Source organism: Mytilus edulis, chromosome 2 (assembly GCF_963676685.1).
Source record: "Mytilus edulis chromosome 2, xbMytEdul2.2, whole genome shotgun sequence".
Classification (NCBI taxonomy): Eukaryota; Metazoa; Mollusca; class Bivalvia; order Mytilida; family Mytilidae; genus Mytilus; species Mytilus edulis.
Genome location: NC_092345.1, coordinates 57,268,519 through 57,276,028, shown reverse-complemented (window position 1 = coordinate 57,276,028; position 7,510 = coordinate 57,268,519). Strand labels below are relative to the sequence as shown.

Genomic DNA, 7,510 nt, shown 5'->3' with positions numbered 1-7,510 from the left:
GGTTAGACATATTCGATACAATTTTCAATGTTTGATTTTAGCTTCAAAGAAGGCAAGTCATTAATCAAATTGCAAAATCAAGACCACAAACACATCAAACGAATGGATAAGAACTGTCATATTCCTGACATGGTACAAATATTTCCTTATGTAGAAAATGGTGGAATAAACCAGGTTTTTAAAGCCAGCTTAACCTTTCACTTGTATGACGGTTATTAAGAAAAAAAATGCAGAAAATGAAAACAAAGATATATGCATATTTATTCATGTTACATGCCAAAATTCTATAAGAATTTGAGTTGATTCTCTTTTTAATTTCTAAACTTATCTAAACACAGAGGTAACAACCAAAAAATCATATAACCCATTTCTGTACAAGGTCTATTGAAATATAGTACGAGGAAATTAGAGCACATTTAAGAAAATAGTTCACATTGACATTTGTTTTATAAAATGATGCAAAATTTATGTCAGTCTTTATTCATGGAAATATTCAGCTTATTCCGTCTCAAACTGCGGCTGGTCTTTTGTTAGTTATAAAACCATCCAAATTGTGCTGGAATTTCTGAACGATGCAATCACCATGAAATATGATTTACCTATCTCGGCATAAAGAATGATATGGACGGTGTATCTTCTATCATTGTAGGTTGATAATAACTGTTTCTAAAAGGAAGTCAGGGAGACGGCAGAAATCTTTCTATCTACCGCTGCACTGACCACCATATTAGGAACAGTTGTTGTTTTCCCCATCCAATCATGATAATCCTATTAAAAAATATAAGTATCACAAATAATAAAGAAGTTTACTAAAACAACACAAGTTAGATATGTTGCAAACAATAACATTTATAGTTATGATAATATGAAGCGATGATTAATACATGCAGTTATTAAGTTCAGTAGTATGTTTGCTACATCCCGGTATCAAGTTAAAAGTAATTAAATTTTAGTTAATGAATGCTCTAAGTAGCCTCGAGTTAGAAGATTATACTGGTCGTTACACGTCTTCTAGAACATTTTATACAATTGTTTGAAATTATATCCGGGTCGAAGTGTGTCTCAGTGAAACCTACAGTTAACGCATGTGACAACAAAACATGAAATATATATTGTATGATTATAAAATTGACATCCCTGAACAGTTTTACAATTAATGACACTAAATTATGTTCATTGCGCTTTTTTGAACTTTTTTATTCGAGCGTCACTGATGAGTCTTTTGTTGACGAAACGCACGTGTGTCGTACACAACTTCAGTCCTGATATCTTTGATGGCTTTATTTACTTGGTCGGAATTGTACCTATACAAGAGGGACGAAAGATACCAAAGGGACAGTCAAACTCATAAATCTAAAACAAACTGACAACGCCATGGCTAAAAATGAAAAAGACAAACAGAAAAACAATAGTACACATGACACAACATAGAAAACTAAAAAATAAACAACACGAACCCCACCAAAAACTAGGGGTGATCTCAGGTGCTCCGGAAGGGTAAGCAGATCCTGCTCCACATGCGGCACCCGTCGTGTTGCTTATGTGATAACAAATCCGGTAAATAGTCTAATTCGGTAGGTCACATTCAGGAAAGGGAAGGGGATTGTAGTTACGACGTAAGGAACATATCCGATATCATTTGTGATACGGTTATTCCATAACGGTCAACCAACTCGTGATGGCGTCCGTAAAATTTACGAAGGGATGATTTCAACTTCACCATTTGGAACTCTTGGTTTAATAGCTTCCTTGTGAGCAGCAACCCTCTATCAAGAAAATCATGATAGGAAATGCAAGCACGGGAATATCGTATCAATTGGGAGATATATACCCCGTATGCAGGTGCTGCTGGAATGTTGCTACTTAGAAATGGAAAGTTCACAATTGGAAAGCTGAAATCATCTCTTTTGTCGTAAAGTTTTGTTTTCAACTGACCCTCATTGTCAATTTCTAGATGTAAGTCAAGATATGAGGCCGACTTAACTGTATCTGTAGTATCCTTTATCTCTAGCTCGATTGGATAGATGCGTTCCACATAGTCACCAAATTTTGAATTATTTAGTGAAATAACATCATCTATATAGCGAAACGTAGAGTTAAAGGATAGTGCTAACTTCTTATCTTTCTTCCTAAGAAGTTCCTGCATGAAGTCAGCCTCATAATAATAAAGAAACAAGTCGGCAAGTAGAGGGGCACAGTTTGTTCCCATTGGAATGCCGACAGTCTGTTGAAAAACACGTCCTCCGAACATAACAAATATGTTGTCAATCAAGAAATCAAGCATCTTGATAATATCAGTTTCAGAGAATTTTTTGTTCGAATCAGAGTGATCCTTTACAAAGTAGGATTTATCCCTCCCTAAGACAAGATACTTGTATCTACGTTGGCCATTCTTTTTTTCGAAGCAAAGCAATACCAACTCTTTCAATTTGTCTTTTAGTTTGGAATGTGGAATACTAGTGTACAGAGTAGAAAAGTCAAATGTTTTAATACTGTTACAAGATGAAAGAGAGTTAGATTGTATGTACTCTAAAAGATCTTTGGAATTTTTAAGTATCCACATCTGATTCACGCCCCCTCTAGAATAGGCAGTTTCACAATAACTTTGAAGCCCGTCTTTGATTGCTGATAAAATAGATGTTAATAATTTAGAAAGAGGTTTCGTGGAGCACTTGGAAGACCCAGCAATATACCGTTGTTTGTAAGGACACTTATGTAGTTTAGGTATCCAATACAGTGATACTAGGGTTACACAATGTACCAAATAAAGGTACAGTAGTATTCTGCTGTTAAAAAGTCATAAATTGATTGAGAGAAAACAAATCCGGTTTTCAAACTATAAACCGTTCAACACGTGCAACAAAAAAATAACGAGAATACAACAAACATAGAAACGAGCTTTTATATAACAACTGTCAAAGTCCTGACTTTGTACAGTACATTTTAAGAAAAATAGTGGGTTGTACCTTGTTTTGTGGTTGACAAACGTCGCACTTTATGACAATGTTAAATTAATAACCACTTTTAAAAACTGACAACATTACATGACGGGATTACAGTACAAATAAATGCAAGATCACTTAGGACAGAGAAATACATAAGTAAATAATATAATAGATAATTTCGACATGTGAACCACAGAATAACAACGAACTACTAACATAAATCTAGAACAGTACACAAAACAGCATTATAGAATTACGAACTGTGTATTTGTCACACGAATATATCACACATATAAACACATACCGAAACACGTCTTATAGCAAAGACAATTCACACTCAGCAAAACAGTCATATTCGGCAGTAGGTCACGTATGGTACTTAAAACACAGTGCATGTAATTGATCTAAGGTCATCTTGTATAATTTTATTGTAAGACTGATATTAACAATGAGGCATTGGTACCAAATCGCACTGTCATTTCACCTTGTAATCAGTGGTAAAAACTGTTCAGGGTATTGCCAGGTGAGAGAAAACGTCCAATTTGAAATTCATGCAATTTTAATAAAATTATTTCAGGCCGCCAAAGATTTTAGAATACCGCAAATGCTGAATACCACCATCCACATAAGCTATCTAACGAAATGTGATAGCAAGATTCTTAAAGTTTGAATAGTGGTCATACAATATGCAGAAGGTGCGATTTTCAAACTTGGATCTTGCTTCAACTGTTATGTGTTTTGTTTAACAGTCAAGTCTTCTGATAGAGAGAAAGGGTTCTGCTTCAGAAGAATGTAGTGTGTTGTGTACCATAAAATAAATAAACAATTTATAAATTGTGTTCGTTCGATGTGCTTCTCTGGATTTACCTTAGAAAATTGGTCAATTGTGTCAAGATCAAAGAATTTGTTTTGCTTAAATGTGTATATATACATCTTTAAAGGAGAAAACATATCAAATTGGCAAAATCTACTTTAACAAGCATGCAACATTTAGATAATCACAAAGGCACACTTGATGCTTATTCGATGTGTATACTAGTTATCCAAACATATCTACACTTAATTAAACCGAAGTAATGATAATGCATAAGATATAATATCTTAAACAATTTTTCAATTAAAAGAAGTTACATAATTCATTATAAGCTATTTTACCACCTTATTTATTTTCACTATAGATAAGCTGAACAACTTTGTACACGAGCAAAGCAAAAACTGCTGCTTTTTAAAGCAAACTGTTGGACTTATATTTGGAGAAAAGTATTTAAACGTAAGTTAAAATGCTTTATAATTTAGTATGACCAATGCATGAATAAAACAAAATTCTTACCGTAGGTGCAGGATACTTACCGATAACTGAATAAATACATATTTTCTTCGGAGACACGTTTACATTATTTTAACTTTAAAATATGTTTCATCTCTATTCATTTTCACGCTCCAAAGTTTCTCGATTTTATCTTTTCTATGGTTGGCTACTGAAATTCATAATAAATATTGTACTATTTTATAGTACTTTAAAAGTACATCAAAAGTCCTTTTGTGCAACAGTGTATACACGGATCATTACATTCGGTGAACATTTGATAAACAGCTAATATCCGGGTTGCATTTGATTTCTTTGGTAGTCGCTTTAATTGGAAATAAACATGGAAATTCCTTGTAAATGCTTCCTTGTCTAGATGCATATGGTACAACGTAGTTTGTGTAAAAGATTGCATATGCTTGAAAGAAAAATTTCCCAAAAAATCGAATGTTGTCCAATGATATTGATTGAATTGAATTATAGCTGATCATTACCGTCTTTTCGTGACATAGAACAGACTTAACACTGTATTTTGTTTTTACTTAACACAAAAGCATGGAATTTGACCTCAACTGGAAAGTAGAAACTCATCGGGGTCACTTTAATACTTAATTGTTAGGGGTGTCGGTTGGTTTCTGTTATCCATCCTTTTCAGATATTGTCATATAGTTTAGATCTAAAAAAAAAAAAGTATACTTTTTCATATATTGCGTAGGTAGAATGTTACCTTTTTCCCTATTGGTTGGGTTTCGTATGGTAGTTGAAAAAGTGAAGTATTTAAGGCTAATATTCTGTATGTAATGTTTGCTTACGGTGAGACTTTCGGTTGTCAAAAAATGACAGGGCTTTTCGCATATAACTAATGGCCTTTATTGGCCTTTTCATACATTTTCACATCTATACACGTATTTTCAAGCTGAAAAAATATGACCTATTACAGCGGCATGTCCCATCACCTTGTATATTGGACGTGCCCCCCCCCCCTCCCCCACTCCAACCCGATAGAAATTCTCCATACAAATTTACTTATATAAACATCAAATCTAGTCAAAACGTTTACTAAATTTTATCATCGATACAAGGACATCATTCTTTAATTCAAATCAACATGCATACGTTTTTCACATCCAATCTTTAATGGTAATATTCTTTACAAAGCACAAAAATGTCCGTTTACACCTTAAAGCTAACCAAACCTTTAAAAAGACTAATTCAGAAGGGATATATATACCTGAAAAAATGTATTGCAACGCTTCCATTGAAACTAATGTAAAATGACATGATTGTAGAATGTGTATAATTTGGGTTTTACCGAATGCTTCTAATCCGTTTATGGGTTAAAAAATTAATTTTATTAACTCACAATTCGGGCAAAGTTATGACTAGTGAGATGCATCATTAGAGTTGTACTTAAAAAGTTATTCAAGCTTTGTTTTGTCTTCTATACCGACATTTTATAAAAGTACCTTTTTCAGCAAACTAAACTTCTGACACAGAAAATGTGTGTTAAACAAGGCATTTCAAACAGTTCTGAATGAGTTTTTAAAATACCTAAAAATATTTGTATTATTTGCAGAACTAATATTTTGGAAAAATTAGTCCTGCAAAATTTGCATTTTTTTGTGAAAAACGCGAAAAACTAATTCCGTGCAGCTTATGTGACATTAATATTGGGTGAAAAGTAAGTTAATACCATGAATCCAATTTTAAAACATAAACGGATTACAAGTATTTGGTAAAACCCAAATTATACACATTCTACAATCATGTCATTTTACATTGTTTTCCATGGAAGTGTTGCAATCCTTTTTTTCAGGTGTATAGTTAAGATACTGTTTTCATGTCATTAAGAATGGCATATTATGGTATAAATATTGATTCACTCATAGGGTGTTTGCATCAGAAATAAATACATTTATTCTAAAACCAGTTGTTGACATGATACGAGTAATGTTTTTCTCACATATTGTATGTTGGTAGGATACTAAACTTCTAACGGGAGGTATTGTGCTTGATTTTGATATGATGAAGACATTATCATATTCTTATCCAATTCTGACATCGGACTCGGACTTCTTTTAAACTGCGTATTACTGTGCGTACTGCTGAATTTTTCTTTATTCTACATTAGCTATAGGTATAGGGCAGGGTTGATTCTCACAAAACAATTAACCCTGCCGCATTTTTGCACCTGTTCCAAGTCAGGAGCCTCTGGCCTATGTAAGTCATGTAATTTTTTTGTTCATATTCCACTGAATAAGAACACATTTTTATTTAGGGTCAAGATGAGGCCCACCTCGGGTTGCAGGTTTTTCTCACTGCATTGAAGACCCATTGGTGACCTTCAGCTGTTATCTGCTCTTTGGTCGGGTCTTCGTCTCTTTGATATATTCCCCATTCCCATTTTCAATTTTAATATCAATATATATGTAGGACTCTAAAGCGCGATGGTACTTTAAAGTGCGACGGTCACGCTAAAGTACGATGATCTATGCTAAAGTACGATTGTGTCTCACGCTAAAGTGTGATGGTTGTTTGTTCGCTAAAGTACGATGGTATATCACGCAAAAGTGCGATTGACAAAAAAAGTGATTCGAGGAATTAAAACATCGAGGTTAAAAAACAGTCTTTTTGCAAAAGCTAATATGCTAATGTATAACATATGTGATAGGCTTTATAATTTACCGGTAGGCTTAAGTAATGGTTTCTAAACTTAGAGCAGGATAAGAATGCGTGAACTATTTTGTATTTATATAGTAAAATGGTCGACAGTAGAATACAAGTCCTTCTTCCTGCACGAAAAAAATAACACATTGTGCTTCGGCCGACAAAGAACGGTTAAGTTTAAACCAATTACCAGTAAGTCATGAACATTTGGTGTAAAAGTTGTTGATCAAATATTCCTAATCTATCTTCCGGCATGTTCATTTTTGTTTTGTTTTATGTACGACTGTTAACGTCATTATCAAACTACGTTTCTAACGTCTATATTTTCGCGGACCATCGGACTTTAGCGTATAGAAGCATCGCACTTTAGCATAGACCATCGTACTTTAGCGTGACCATCGTACTTTAGCGTCCCCATCGCACTTTAGAGTCCTACATATATATTATATATGACTTCGCCAAAAATATCCATTCTGCATGATCATTGTATGTATGATTTTTGTCCCATGACAGGAAAAAAACCTGCACTAAAATTTACTTTACATCATTTGACTCATTGGTGGAATCAACGCAATGTCAAGTTTAAATGTGT

The 7,510-nt window shown here is 33.7% G+C and overlaps 1 long non-coding RNA gene across 1 annotated transcript; it reads right to left on the bottom strand.

Moving 5' to 3' along the window:
- Positions 1–248: 248 nt before the first annotated feature.
- Positions 249–4,921, bottom strand: LOC139510613 (uncharacterized). Its single transcript, XR_011661935.1, has 2 exons — positions 4,296–4,921; positions 249–768 (listed from the first exon to the last, which is right to left on the bottom strand). It is a non-coding gene; the product is annotated as an uncharacterized lncRNA (long non-coding RNA).
- Positions 4,922–7,510: the final 2,589 nt, after the last annotated feature.